The sequence below is a fragment of the Ovis canadensis genome, chromosome 16 (assembly GCF_042477335.2).
Source record: "Ovis canadensis isolate MfBH-ARS-UI-01 breed Bighorn chromosome 16, ARS-UI_OviCan_v2, whole genome shotgun sequence".
In the NCBI taxonomy this organism is placed as follows: domain Eukaryota; kingdom Metazoa; phylum Chordata; class Mammalia; order Artiodactyla; family Bovidae; genus Ovis; species Ovis canadensis.
The window spans coordinates 6,391,964-6,407,774 of record NC_091260.1 but is presented as its reverse complement, the minus strand read 5'-3'; positions in this window follow the sequence as shown (position 1 = coordinate 6,407,774).

The following is a 15,811-nucleotide window of genomic DNA, read 5'->3' as shown; positions in this document are numbered from 1 at the left end:
GGTCCTTCACACCATTGCTGCAACTCAAGAAGTTCCCCGACATACCCGTCTCCACTCGAGAGGAAGCACGTGGGGTCCCGCACACATCCAGGGGAGCCCCGTTTCCGCCTCCTAGCTCGAGATGAGGGATCCTTTCCCTGTTTCGTAGGGAAAGAATTCCCTGCGTTCCCGTCGCATCTCAAGAGGAGGCGCTCTCCACAGGAAAGGCGAGAGGAACTCCAGGGTCATGCCACCATTCCAAGAGTCCCCCAGATGTGTCAGTCCATTCCAGAGGAACCTGTTTTCCCTGCACTGCCTTGCCGTTCAAGCAGAGGATCGACTCCCACCACGTGTGCACGTGGGACAGCCCTGTGGGAAAGCCTCGTGGGAAAGCCTCGTGGGAAAGACTCGAGGGAAAACCATAGATCCTTTGATCCACGAGGCGGACTGCGTGACACTGCTGCTACCGCTCTGGAGGAAAGCGCAAGTGCATGCCCGCATTCGAGACGAGAACTGACTCCCCTGGGGAGACTCCAGAAGTACCCCAAGATCCATGTCAGCACTGGAGAGGAATCCTCAGGTTCCGGCCCCGACTCCACACAAGGTCTTAGGCCCTGGCATCGACGGGATAGGGATCCCGAGAGGCCCCCGAGGAACTCGCATGGGGACTGGCCTTTCCTGAGGCCACCAGAGCGGTTCCCTGAGGTCCCCGTCGTAAGTCGAGAGCACCTGCCGCAACTCGAGAAAATCCAGGAAGTTTTGCCCTCCAGGCGAGATGAGGCCCATTTCCGCTGAGGCTTCTCGAGGCCAATCACATCTAACCACTGGAACTTCCAAAGGGTCCTTCACACCCTTGCTGCAACTCAAGAAGTTCCCCGACATACCCGTCTCCACTCGAGAGGAAGCACGTGGGGTCCCGCACACATCCAGGGGAGCCCCGTTTCCGCCTCCTAGCACGAGATGAGGGATCCTTTCCCTGTTTCGTAGGGAAAGAATTCCCGGCGTCCCCGTCGCATCTCAAGAGGAGGCGCTCTCCAAAGGAAAGGCGAGAGGAACTCCAGGGTCGTGACACCATTCCAAGAGTCCCCCAGATGTGTCAGTCCATTCCAGAGGAACCTGTTTTCCCTGCACTGCCTTGACGTTCAAGCCGAGGATCGACTCCCACCACGTGTGCACGTGGGACAGCCCTGTGGGAAAGCCTCGTGGGAAAGCCTCGTGGGAAAGACTCGAGGGAAAACCATAGATCCTTTGATCCACGCGGCGGACTGCGTGACACTGCTGCTACCGCTCTGTAGGAAAGCGCAAGTGCATGCCCGCATTCGAGACGAGGACTGACTCCCCTGGGGAGACTCCAGAAGTACCCCAAGATCCATGTCAGCACTGGAGAGGAATCCTCAGGTTCCGGCCCCGACTCCACACAAGGTCTTAGGCCCCGGCATCGACGGGAGAGGAATCCCGAGAGGCCCCCGAGGAACTCGCATGGGGACTGGCGTTTCCTGAGGCCACCAGAGCGAATCCCTGAGGTCCCCGTCGTAAGTCGAGAGCACCTGCCGCAACTCGAGAAAATCCAGGAGGTTTTGCCCTCCAGGCGAGATGAGGCCCATTTCCGCTGAGGCTTCTCGAGGCCAATCACATCTAACCACTGGAACTTCCAAAAGGTCCTTCACACCATTCCTGCAACTCAAGAAGTTCCCCGACATACCCGTCTCCACTCAAGAGGAAGCACGTGGGGTCCCGCACACATCCAGGGGAGCCCCGTTTCCGCCTCCTAGCTCGAGATGAGGGATCCTTTCCCTGTTTCGTAGGGAAAGAATTCCCGGCGTTCCCGTCGCATCTCAAGAGGAGGCGCTCTCCACAGGAAAGGCGAGAGGAACTCCAGGGTCGTGACACCATTCCAAGAGAGCCCAGATGTGTCAGTCCATTCCAGAGGAACCTGTTTTCCCTGCACTGCCTTGACGTTCAAGCCGAGGATCGACTCCCACCACCTGTGCACGTGGGACAGAACTGTGGGAAAGCCTCGTGGGAAAGCCTCGTGGGAAAGACTCGAGGGAAAACCATAGATCCTTTGATCCACGCGGCGGACTGCGTGACACTGCTGCTACCGCTCTGGAGGAAAGCGCAAGTGCATGCCCGCATTCGAGACGAGGACTGACTCCCCTGGGGAGACTCCAGAAGTACCCCAAGATCCATGTCAGCACTGGAGAGGAATCCTCAGGTTCCGGCCCCGACTCCACACAAGTTCTTAGGCCACGGCATCAATGGGAGAGGAATCCCGAGAGGCCCCCGAGGAAATCGCATGGGGACTGGCCTTTCCTGAGGCCACCAGAGCGGGTCCCTGAGGTCCCCGTCGTAAGTCGAGAGCACCTGCCGCAACTCGAGAAAATCCAGGAGGTTTTGCCCTCCAGGCAAGATGAGGCCCATTTCCGCTGAGGCTTCTCGAGGCCAATCACATCTAACCACTGGACCTTCCAAAGGGTCCTTCACACCCTTGCTGCAACTCAAGAAGTTCCCCGACATACCCGTCTCCACTCGAGAGGAAGCACGTGGGGTCCCGCACACATCCAGGGGAGCCCCGTTTCCGCCTCCTAGCTCGAGATGAGGGATCCTTTCCCTGTTTCGTAGAGAAAGAATTCCCGGCGTTCCCGTCGCATCTCAAGAGGAGGCGCTCTCCACAGGAAAGGCGAGAGGAACTCCAGGGTCGAGCCACCATTCAAAGAGTCCCCCAGATGTGTCAGTCCATTCCAGAGGAACCTGTTTTCCCTGCACTGCCTTGACGTTCAAGCCGAGGATCGACTCCCACCACGTGTGCACGTGGGACAGCCCTGTGGGAAAGCCTCGTGGGAAAGCCTCGTGGGAAAGACTCGAGGGAAAACCATAGATCCTTTGATCCACGCGGAGAACTGCGTGACACTGCTGCTACCGCTCTGGAGGAAAGCGCAAGTGCATGCCCGCATTCGAGACGAGGACTGACTCCCCTGGGGAGACTCCAGAAGTACCCCAAGATCCATGTCAGCACTGGAGAGGAATCCTCAGGTTCCGGCCCCGACTCCACACAAGGTCTTAGGCCCCGGCATCGACGGGAGAGGAATCCCGAGAGGCCCCCGAGGAACTCGCATGTGGACTGGCCTTTCCTGAGGCCACCAGAGCGGGTCCCAGAGGTCCCCGTCGTAAGTCGAGAGCACCTGCCGCAACTCGAGAAAATCCAGGAGCTTTTGCACTCCAGGCGAGATGAGGCCCATTTCCGCTGAGGCTTCTCGAGGCCAATCACATCTAACCACTGGAACTTCCAAAAAGTCCTTCACACCCTTGCTGCAACTCAAGAAGTTCCCCGACATACCCATCTCCACTCGAGAGGAAGCACGTGGTGTCCCGCACACATCCAGGGGAGCCCCGTTTCCGCCTCCTAGCTCGAGATGAGGGATCCTTTCCCTGTTTCGTAGGGAAAGAATTCCCGGCGTTCCCGTCGCATCTCAAGAGGAGGCGCTCTCCACAGGAAAGGCGAGAGGAACTCCAGGGTCGTGCCACCATTCCAAGAGTCCCCCAGATGTGTCAGTCCATTCCAGAGGAACCTGTTTTCCCTGCACTGCCTTGACGTTCAAGCCGAGGATCGACTCCCACCACGTGTGCACGTGGGACAGCCCTGTGGGAAAGCCTCGTGGGAACGCCTCGTGGGAAAGACTCGAGGGAAAACCAAAGATCCTTTGATCCACGCGGCGGACTGCGTGACACTGCTGCAACCGCTCTGGAGGAAAGCGCAAGTGCATGCCCGCATTCGAGACGAGGACTGACTCCCCTGGGGAGACTCCAGAAGTACCCCAAGATCCATGTCAGCACTGGAGAGGAATCCTCAGGTTCCGGCCCCGACTCCACACAAGGTCTTAGGCCCCGGCATCGACGGGAGAGGAATCCCGAGACGCCCCCGAGGAACTCGCATGGGGACTGGCCTTTCCTGAGGCCACCAGAGCGGGTCCCTGAGGTCCCCGTCGTAAGTCGAGAGCACCTGCCGCAACTCGAGAAAATCCAGGAGGTTTTGCCCTCCAGGCGAGATGAGGCCCATTTCCGCTGAGGCTTCTCGAGGCCAATCTCATCTAACCACTGGAACTTCCAAAGGATCGTTCACACCCTTGCTGCAACTCAAGTAGTTCCCCGACATACCCGTCTCCACTCGAGAGGAAGCACGTGGTGTCCCGCACACATCCAGGGGAGCCCCGTTTCCTCCTCCTAACTCGAGATGAGGGATCCTTTCCCTGTTTCGTAGGGAAAGAATTCCCGGCGTTCCCGTCGCATCTCAAGAGGAGGCGCTCTCCACAGGAAAGGCGAGAGGAACTCCAGGGTCGTGCCACCATTGCAATAGTCCCCCTGATGTGTCAGTCCATTCCAGAGGAACCTGTTTTCCCTGCACTGCCTTGACGTTCAAGCCGAGGATCGACTCCCACAACGTGTCCACGTGGGACAGCCCTGTGGGAAAGCCTCGTGGGAAAGCCTCGTTGAAAAACTCGAGGGAAAACCATACATCCTTTGATCCACGCGGCGGACTGCGTGACACTGCTGCTACCGCTCTGGAGGAAAGCGCAATTGCATGCCCGCATTCGAGACGAGGACTGACTCCCCTGGGGAGACTCCAGAAGTACCCCAAGATCCATGTCAGCACTGGAGAGGAATCCTCAGGTTCCGGCCCCGACTCCACACAAGGTCTTAGGCCCCGGCATCGACGGGAGAGGAATCCCGAGAGGCCCCCGAGGAACTCGCATGGGGAATGGCCTTTCCTGAGGCCACCAGAGCGGGTCCCTGATGTCCCCGTCGTAAGTCGAGAGCACCTGCCGTAACTCGAGAAAATCCAGGAGGTTTTGCCCTCCAGGCGAGATGAGGCCCATTTCCTCTGAGGCTACTCGAGGCCAATCACATCTAACCACTGGAACTTCCAAAGGGTCCTTCACACCCTTGCTGCAACTCAAGAAGTTCCCCGACATACCCGTCTCCACTCTAGAGGAAGCACGTGGGGTCCCGAACACATCCAGGGGAGCCCCGTTTCCGCCTCCTAGCTCGAGATGAGGGATCCTTTCCCTGTTTCGTAGGGAAAGAATTCCCGGCGTTCCCGTCGCATCTCAAGAGGAGGCGCTCTCCACAGGAAAGGCGAGAGGAACTCCAGGGTCGTGACACCATTCCAAGAGTCCCCCAGATGTGTCAGTCCATTCCAGAGGAACCTGTTTTCCCTGCACTGCCTTGACATTCAAGCCGAGGATCGACTCCCACCACGTGTGCACGTGGGACAGCCCTGTGGGAAAGCCTCGTGGGAACGCCTCGTGGGAAAGTCTCGAGGGAAAACCATAGATCCTTTGATCCACACGGCGACTGCGCGACACTGCTGCTACTGCTCTGGAGGAAAGCGCAAGTGCATGCCCGCATTCGAGACGAGGACTGACTCCCCTGGGGAGACTCCAGAAGTACCCCAAGATCCATGTCAGCACTGGAGAGGAATCCTCAGGTTTCGGCCCCGACTCCACACAAGGTCTTAGGCCCCGGCATCGACGGGAGAGGAATCCCGAGACGCCCCCGAGGAACTCGCATGGGGACTGGCCTTTCCTGAGGCCACCAGAGCGGGTCCCTGAGGTCCCCGTCGTAAGTCGAGAGCACCTGCCTCAACTCGAGAAAATCCAGTAGGTTTTTCCCTCCAGGCGAGATGAGGCCCATTTCCGATGAGGCTTCTCGAGGCCAATCACATCTAACCACTGGAACTTCCAAAGGGTCCTTCACACCATTGCTGCAACTCAAGAAGTTCCCCGACATACCCGTCTCCACTCGAGAGGAAGCACGTGGTGTCCCGCACACATCCAGGGGAGCCCCGTTTCCGCCTCCTAGCTCGAGATGAGGGATCCTTTCCCTGTTTCGTAGGGAAAGAATTCCCGGCGTTCCCGGCGCATCTCAAGAGGAGGCGCTCTCCACAGGAAAGGCGAGAGGAACTCCAGGGTTGTGCCACCATTCCAAGAGTCCCCCAGATGTGTCAGTCCATTCCAGAGGAACCTGTTTTCCCTGCACTGCCTTGACGTTCAAGCCGAGGATCGACTCCCACCAAGTGTGCACGTGGGACGGCCCTGTGGGAAAGCCTCGTGGGAAAGCCTCGTGGGAACGACTCGAGGGAAAACCATAGATCCTTTGATCCACGCGGCGGACTGCGTGACACTGCTGCTACCGCTCTGGAGGAAAGCGCAAGTGCATGCCCGCATTCGAGACGAGGACTGACTCCCCTGGGGAGACTCCAGAAGTACCCCAAGATCCATGTCAGCACTGGAGAGGAATCCTCAGGTTCCGGCCCCGACTCCACACAAGGTCTTAGGCCCCGGCATCGACGGGAGAGGAATCCCGAGAGGCCCCCGAGGAACTCGCATGGGGACTGGCCTTTCCTGAGGCCACCAGAGCGGGTCCCTGAGGTCCCTGTCGTAAGTCGAGAGCACCTGCCACAACTCGAGAAAATCCAGGAGGTTTTGCCCTCCAGGCGAGATGAAGCCCATTTCCGCTGAGGCTTCTCGAGGCTAATCACGTCTAACCACTGGAACTTCCAAAGGGTCCTTCACACCCTTGCTGCTACTCTAGAAGTTCCCCGACATACCCGTCTCCACTCGAGAGGAAGCACGTGGGTCCCGCACACATCCAGGGGAGACCCGTTTCCGCCTCCTAGCTCGAGATGAGGGATCCTTTCCCTGTTTCGTAGGGAAAGAATTCCCGGCGTTCCCGTCGCATCTCAAGAGGAGGCGCTCTCCACAGGAAAGGCGAGAGGAACTCCAGGGTCGTGCCACCATTCCAAGAGTCCCCCAGATGTGTCAGTCCATTCCAGAGGAACCTGTTTTCCCTGCACTGCCTTGACGTTCAAGCCGAGGATCGACTCCCACCACGTGTGCACGTGGGACAGCCCTGTGGGAAAGCCTCGTGGGAAAGCCTCGTGGGAAAGACTCGAGGGAAAACCATAGATCCTTTGATCCACGCGGCGGACTGCGTGACACTGCTGCTACCGCTCTGGAGGAAAGCGCAAGTGCATGCCCGCATTCGAGACGAGGACTGACTCCCCTGGGGAGACTCCAGAAGTACCCCAAGATCCATGTCAGCACTGGAGAGGAATCCTCAGGTTTCGGCCCCGACTCCACACAAGGTCTTAGGCCCCGGCATCGACGGGAGAGGAATCCCGAGACGCCCCCGAGGAACTCGCATGGGGACTGGCCTTTCCTGAGGCCACCAGAGCGGGTCCCTGAGGTCCCCGTCGTAAGTCGAGAGCACCTGCCTCAACTCGAGAAAATCCAGTAGGTTTTTCCCTCCAGGCGAGATGAGGCCCATTTCCGATGAGGCTTCTCGAGGCCAATCACATCTAACCACTGGAACTTCCAAAGGGTCCTTCACACCATTGCTGCAACTCAAGAAGTTCCCCGACATACCCGTCTCCACTCGAGAGGAAGCACGTGGTGTCCCGCACACATCCAGGGGAGCCCCGTTTCCGCCTCCTAGCTCGAGATGAGGGATCCTTTCCCTGTTTCGTAGGGAAAGAATTCCCGGCGTTCCCGGCGCATCTCAAGAGGAGGCGCTCTCCACAGGAAAGGCGAGAGGAACTCCAGGGTTGTGCCACCATTCCAAGAGTCCCCCAGATGTGTCAGTCCATTCCAGAGGAACCTGTTTTCCCTGCACTGCCTTGACGTTCAAGCCGAGGATCGACTCCCACCAAGTGTGCACGTGGGACGGCCCTGTGGGAAAGCCTCGTGGGAAAGCCTCGTGGGAACGACTCGAGGGAAAACCATAGATCCTTTGATCCACGCGGCGGACTGCGTGACACTGCTGCTACCGCTCTGGAGGAAAGCGCAAGTGCATGCCCGCATTCGAGACGAGGACTGACTCCCCTGGGGAGACTCCAGAAGTACCCCAAGATCCATGTCAGCACTGGAGAGGAATCCTCAGGTTCCGGCCCCGACTCCACACAAGGTCTTAGGCCCCGGCATCGACGGGAGAGGAATCCCGAGAGGCCCCCGAGGAACTCGCATGGGGACTGGCCTTTCCTGAGGCCACCAGAGCGGGTCCCTGAGGTCCCTGTCGTAAGTCGAGAGCACCTGCCACAACTCGAGAAAATCCAGGAGGTTTTGCCCTCCAGGCGAGATGAAGCCCATTTCCGCTGAGGCTTCTCGAGGCTAATCACGTCTAACCACTGGAACTTCCAAAGGGTCCTTCACACCCTTGCTGCTACTCTAGAAGTTCCCCGACATACCCGTCTCCACTCGAGAGGAAGCACGTGGGTCCCGCACACATCCAGGGGAGACCCGTTTCCGCCTCCTAGCTCGAGATGAGGGATCCTTTCCCTGTTTCGTAGGGAAAGAATTCCCGGCGTTCCCGTCGCATCTCAAGAGGAGGCGCTCTCCACAGGAAAGGCGAGAGGAACTCCAGGGTCGTGCCACCATTCCAAGAGTCCCCCAGATGTGTCAGTCCATTCCAGAGGAACCTGTTTTCCCTGCACTGCCTTGACGTTCAAGCCGAGGATCGACTCCCACCACGTGTGCACGTGGGACAGCCCTGTGGGAAAGCCTCGTGGGAAAGCCTCGTGGGAAAGACTCGAGGGAAAACCATAGATCCTTTGATCCACGAGGCGGACTGCGTGACACTGCTGCTACCGCTCTGGAGGAAAGCGCAAGTGCATGCCCGCATTCGAGACGAGGACTGACTCCCCTGGGGAGACTCCAGAAGTACCCCAAGATCCATGTCAGCACTGGAGAGGAATCCTCAGATTCCGGCCCCGACTCCACACAAGGTCTTAGGCCCCGGCATGGACGGGAGAGGAATCCCGAGAGGCCCCCGAGGAACTGGCATGGGGACTGGCCTTTCCTGAGGCCACCAGAGCGGGTCCCTGAGGTCCCCGTCGTAAGTCGAGAGCACCTGCCGCAACTCGAGAAAATCCAGGAGCTTTTGCCCTCCAGGCGAGATGAGGCCCATTTCCGCTGAGGCTTCTCGAGGCGAATCACATCTAACCACTGGAACTTCCAAAGGGTCCTTCACACCCTTGCTGCAACTCAAGAAGTTCCCCGAGATACCCATCTCCACTCGAGAGGAAGCACGTGGTGTCCCGCACACATCCAGGGGAGCCCCGTTTCCGCCTCCTAGCTCGAGATGAGGGATCCTTTCCCTGTTTCGTAGGGAAAGAATTCCCGGCGTTCCCGTCGCATCTCAAGAGGAGGCGCTCTCCACAGGAAAGGCGAGAGGAACTCCAGGGTCGTGCCACCATTCCAAGAGTCCCCCAGATGTGTCAGTCCATTCCAGAGGAACCTGTTTTCCCTGCACTGCCTTGACGTTCAAGCCGAGGATCGACTCCCACCACGTGTGCACGTGGGACAGCCCTGTGGGAAAGCCTCGTGGGAACGCCTCGTGGGAAAGACTCGAGGGAAAACCATAGATCCTTTGATCCACGCGGCGGACTGCGTGACACTGCTGCAACCGCTCTGGAGGAAAGCGCAAGTGCATGCCCGCATTCGAGACGAGGACTGACTCCCCTGGGGAGACTCCAGAAGTACCCCAAGATCCATGTCAGCACTGGAGAGGAATCCTCAGGTTCCGGCCCCGACTCCACACAAGGTCTTAGGCCCCGGCATCGACGGGAGAGGAATCCCGTGACGCCCCCGAGGAACTCGCATGGGGACTGGCCTTTCCTGAGGCCACCAGAGCGGGTCCCTGAGGTCCCCGTCGTAAGTCGAGAGCACCTGCCGCAACTCGAGAAAATCCAGGAGGTTTTGCCCTCCAGGCGAGATGAGGCCCATTTCCGCTGAGGCTTCTGGAGGCCAATCTCATCTAACCACTGGAACTTCCAAAGGATCGTTCACACCCTTGCTGCAACTCAAGTAGTTCCCCGACATACCCGTCTCCACTCGAGAGGAAGCACGTGGTGTCCCGCACACATCCAGGGGAGCCCCGTTTCCGCCTCCTAGCTCGAGATGAGGGATCCTTTCCCTGTTTCGTAGGGAAAGAATTCCCGGCGTTCCCGTCGCATCTCAAGAGGAGGCGCTCTCCACAGGAAAGGCGAGAGGAACTCCAGGGTCGTGACACCATTCCAAGAGTCCCCCAGATGTGTCAGTCCATTCCAGAGGAACCTGTTTTCCCTGCACTGCCTTGACATTCAAGCCGAGGATCGACTCCCACCACGTGTGCACGTGGGACAGCCCTGTGGGAAAGCCTCGTGGGAACGCCTCGTGGGAAAGTCTCGAGGGAAAACCATAGATCCTTTGATCCACACGGCGACAGCGCGACACTGCTGCTACTGCTCTGGAGGAAAGCGCAAGTGCATGCCCGCATTCGAGACGAGGACTGACTCCCCTGGGGAGACTCCAGAAGTACCCCAAGATCCATGTCAGCACTGGAGAGGAATCCTCAGGTTTCGGCCCCGACTCCACACAAGGTCTTAGGCCCCGGCATCGACGGGAGAGGAATCCCGAGACGCCCCCGAGGAACTCGCATGGGGACTGGCCTTTCCTGAGGCCACCAGAGCGGGTCCCTGAGGTCCCCGTCGTAAGTCGAGAGCACCTGCCTCAACTCGAGAAAATCCAGTAGGTTTTGCCCTCCAGGCGAGATGAGGCCCATTTCCGATGAGGCTTCTCGAGGCCAATCACATCTAACCACTGGAACTTCCAAAGGGTCCTTCACACCATTGCTGCAACTCAAGAAGTTCCCCGACATACCCGTCTCCACTCGAAAGGAAGCACGTGGTGTCCCGCACACATCCAGGGGAGCCCCGTTTCCGCCTCCTAGCTCGAGATGAGGGATCCTTTCCCTGTTTCGTAGGGAAAGAATTCCCGGCGTTCCCGTCGCATCTCAAGAGGAGGCGCTCTCCACAGGAAAGGCGAGAGGAACTCCAGGGTTGTGCCACCATTCCAAGAGTCCCCCAGATGTGTCAGTCCATTCCAGAGGAACCTGTTTTCCCTGCACTACCTTGACGTTCAAGCCGAGGATCGACTCCCACCAAGTGTGCACGTGGGACGGCCCTGTGGGAAAGCCTCGTGGGAAAGCCTCGTGGGAACGACTCGAGGGAAAACCATAGATCCTTTGATCCACGCGGCGGACTGCGTGACACTGCTGCTACCGCTCTGGAGGAAAGCGCAAGTGCATGCCCGCATTCGAGACGAGGACTGACTCCCCTGGGGAGACTCCAGAAGTACCCCAAGATCCATGTCAGCACTGGAGAGGAATCCTCAGGTTCCGGCCCCGACTCCACACAAGGTCTTAGGCCCCGGCATCGACGGGAGAGGAATCCCGAGAGGCCCCCGAGGAACTCGCATGGGGACTGGCCTTTCCTGAGGCCACCAGAGCGGGTCCCTGAGGTCCCTGTCGTAAGTCGAGAGCACCTGCCGCAACTCGAGAAAATCCAGGAGGTTTTGCCCTCCAGGCGAGATGAGGCCCATTTCCGCTGAGGCTTCTCGAGGCCAATCACGTCTAACCACTGGAACTTCCAAAGGGTCCTTCACACCATTGCTGCAACTCAAGAAGTTCCCTGACATACCCGTCTCCACTCGAGAGGAAGCACGTGGTGTCCCGCACACATCCAGGGGAGCCCCGTTTCCGCCTCCTAGCTCGAGATGAGGGATCCTTTCCCTGTTTCGTAGGGAAAGAATTCCCGGCGTTCCCGTCGCATCTCAAGAGGAGGCGCTCTCCACAGGAAAGGCGAGAGGAACTCCAGGGTCATGCCACCATTCCAAGAGTCCCCCAGATGTGTCAGTCCATTCCAGAGGAACCTGTTTTCCCTGCACTGCCTTGACGTTCAAGCCGAGGATCGACTCCCACCACGTGTGCACGTGGGACAGCCCTGTGGGAAAGCCTCGTGGGAAAGCCTCGTGGGAACGACTCGAGGGAAAACCATAGATCCTTTGATCCACGCGACGGACTGCGTGACACTGCTGCTACCGCTCTGGAGGAAAGCGCAAGTGCATGCCCGCATTCGAGACGAGGACTGACTCCCCTGGGGAGACTCCAGAAGTACCCCAAGATCCATGTCAGCACTGGAGAGGAATGCTCAGGTTCCGGTCCCGACTCCACAAAAGGTCTTAGGCCCCGGCATCGACGGGAGAGGAATCCCGAGAGGCCCCCGAGGAACTCGCATGGGGACTGGCCTTTCCTGAGGCCACCAGAGCGGGTCCCTGAGGTCCCCGTCGTAAGTCGAGAGCACCTGCCGCAACTCGAGAAAATCCAGGAGGTTTTGCCCTCCAGGAGAGATGAGGCCCATTTCCGCTGAGGCTTCTCGAGGCTAATCACGTCTAACCACTGGAACTTCCAAAGGGTCCTTCACACCCTTGCTGCTACTCTAGAAGTTCCCCGACATACCCGTCTCCACTCGAGAGGAAGCACGTGGGTCCCGCACACATCCAGGGGAGACCCGTTTCCGCCTCCTAGCTCGAGATGAGGGATCCTTTCCCTGTTTCGTAGGGAAAGAATTCCCGGCGTTCCCGTCGCATCTCAAGAGGAGGCGCTCTCCACAGGAAAGGCGAGAGGAACTCCAGGGTCGTGCCACCATTCCAAGAGTCCCCCAGATGTGTCAGTCCATTCCAGAGGAACCTGTTTTCCCTGCACTGCCTTGACGTTCAAGCCGAGGATCGACTCCCACCACGTGTGCACGTGGGACAGCCCTGTGGGAAAGCCTCGTGGGAAAGCCTCGTGGGAACGACTCGAGGGAAAACCATAGATCCTTTGATCCACGCGGCGGACTGCGTGACACTGCTGCTACCGCTCTGGAGGAAAGCGCAAGTGCATGCCCGCATTCGAGACGAGGACTGACTCCCCTGGGGAGACTCCAGAAGTACCCCAAGATCCATGTCAGCACTGGAGAGGAATCCTCAGGTTCCGGCCCCGACTCCACAAAAGGTCTTAGGCCCCGGCATCGACGGGAGAGGAATCCCGAGAGGCCCCCGAGGAACTCGCATGGGGACTGGCCTTTCCTGAGGCCACCAGAGCGGGTCCCTGAGGTCCCCGTCGTAAGTCGAGAGCACCTGCCGCAACTCGAGAAAATCCAGGAGGTTTTGCCCTCCAGGCGAGATGAGGCCCATTTCCGCTGAGGCTTCTCGAGGCTAATCACGTCTAACCACTGGAACGTCCAAAGGGTCCTTCACACCCTTGCTGCAACTCTAGAAGTTCCCCGACATACCCGTCTCCACTCGAGAGGAAGCACGTGGGTCCCGCACACATCCAGGTGAGACCCGTTTCCGCCTCCTAGCTCGAGATGAGGGATCCTTTCCCTGTTTCGTAGGGAAAGAATTCCCGGCGTTCCCGTCGCATCTCAAGAGGAGGCGCTCTCCACAGGAAAGGCGAGAGGAACTCCAGGGTCGTGCCACCATTCCAAGAGTCCCCCAGATGTGTCAGTCCTATCCAGAGGAACCTGTTTTCCCTGCACTGCCTTGACGTTCAAGCCGAGGATCGACTCCCACCACGTGTGCACGTGGGACAGCCCTGTGGGAAAGCCTCGTGGGAAAGCCTCATGGGAAAGACTCGAGGGAAAACCATAGATCCTTTGATCCACGCGGCGGACTGCGTGACACTGCTGCTACCGCTCTGGAGGAAAGCGCAAGTGCATGCCCGCATTCGAGACGAGGACTGACTCCCCTGGGGAGACTCCAGAAGTACCCCAAGATCCATGTCAGCACTGGAGAGGAATCCTCAGGTTCCGGCCCCGACTCCACACAAGGTCTTAGGCCCCGGCATCGACGGGAGAGGAATCCCGAGAGGCCCCCGAGGAACTCGCATGGGGACTGGCCTTTCCTGAGGCCACCAGAGCAGGTCCCTGAGGTCCCCGTCGTAAGTCGAGAGCACCTGCCGCAACTCGAGAAAATCCAGGAGGTTTTGCCCTCCAGGCGAGATGAGGCCCATTTCCGCTGAGGCTTCTCGAGGCCAATCTCATCTAACCACTGGAACTTCCAAAGGATCGTTCACACCCTTGCTGCAACTCAAGTAGTTCCCCGACATACCCGTCTCCACTCGAGAGGAAGCACGTGGTGTCCCGCACACATCCAGGGGAGCCCCGTTTCCGCCTCCTAGCTCGAGATGAGGGATCCTTTCCCTGTTTCGTAGGGAAAGAATTCCCGGCGTTCCCCTCGCATCTCAAGAGGAGGCGCTGTCCACAGGAAAGGCGAGAGGAACTCCAGGGTCGTGCCACCATTCCAATAGTCCCCCTGATGTGTCAGTCCATTCCAGAGGAACCTGTTTTCCCTGCACTGCCTTGACGTTCAAGCCGAGGATCGACTCCCACAACGGGTCCACTTGGGACAGCACTGTGGGAAAGCCTCGTGGGAAAGCCTCGTGGGAAAAACTCGAGGGAAAACCATACATCCTTTGATCCACGCGGCGGACTGCGTGACACTGCTGCTACCGCTCTGGAGGAAAGCGCAAGTGCATGCCCGCATTCGAGACGAGGACTGACTCCCCTGGGGAGACTCCAGAAGTACCCCAAGATCCATGTCAGCACTGGAGAGGAATCCTCAGGTTCCGGCCCCGACTCCACACAAGGTCTTAGGACCCGGTATCGACAGGAGAGGAATCCCGAGAGGCCCCCGAGGAACTCGCATGTGGACTGGCCTTTCCTGAGGCCACCAGAGCGGGTCCCCGAGGTCCCCGTCGTAAGTCCAGAGCACCTACCGCAACTCGAGAAAATCCAGGAGTTTTTGACCTCCAGGCGAGATGAGGCCCATTTCCGCTGAGGCTTCTCGAGGCTAATCACATCTAACCACTGGAAGTTCCAAAGGGTCCTTCACACCCTTACTGCAACTCAAGAAGTTCCCCGACATACCCGTCTCCACTCGAGAGGAAGCACGAGGGTCCCGCACACATCCAGGGGAGACCCGTTTCCGCCTCCTAGCTCGAGATGAGGGATCCTTTCCCTGTTTCGTAGGGAAAGAATTCCCGTCGTTCCCGTCGCATCTCAAGAGGTGGCGCTCTCCACAGGAAAGGCTAGAGGAACTCCAGGGTCGTGGCACCATTCCAAGAGACCCCCAGATGTGTCAGTCCATTCCAGAGGAATCTGTTTTCCCTGCACTGCCTTGACGTTCAAGCCGAGGATCGACTCCCACCACGTGTGCACGTGGGACAGCATTGTGGGAAAGCCTCGTGGGAAAGCCTCGTGGGAAAGCTCGAGGGAAAACCATAGATCCTTTGATCCACGCGGCGGACTGCGTGACACTGCTGCTACCGCTCTGGAGGAAAGCGCAAGTCCATGCCCGCATTCGAGACGAGGACTGACTCCCCTGGGGAGACTCCAGAAGTACCCCAAGATCCATGTCAGCACTGGAGAGGAATCCTCAGGTTCCGGCCCCGACTCCACACAAGGTCTTAGGCCCCGGCATCGATGGGAGAGGAATCCCGAGCGGCCCCCGAGGAACTCGCATGGGGACTGGCCTTTCCTGAGGCCACCAGAGCGGGTCCCCGAGGTCCCCGTCGTAAGTCGAGAGCACATGCCGCAACTCGAGAAAATCCAGGAGGTTTTGCCCTCCAGGCGAGATGAGGCCCATTTCCTCTGAGGCTTCTCGAGGCCAATCACATCTAACCACTGGAACTTCCAAAGGGTCCTTCACACCCTTGCTGCAACTCAAGAAGTTCCCCGACATACCCGTCTCCACTCGAGAGGAAGCACGTGGGGTCCCGCACACATCCAGGGGAGCCCCGTTTCCGCCTCCTAGCTCGAGATGAGGGATCCTTTCCCTGTTTCGTAGGGAAAGAATTCCCGGCGTTCCCGTCGCATCTCAAGAGGAGGCGCTCTCCACAGGAAAGGCGAGAGGAACTCCAGGGTCGTGACACCATTCCAAGAGTCCCCCAGATGTGTCAGTCCATTCCAGAGGAACCT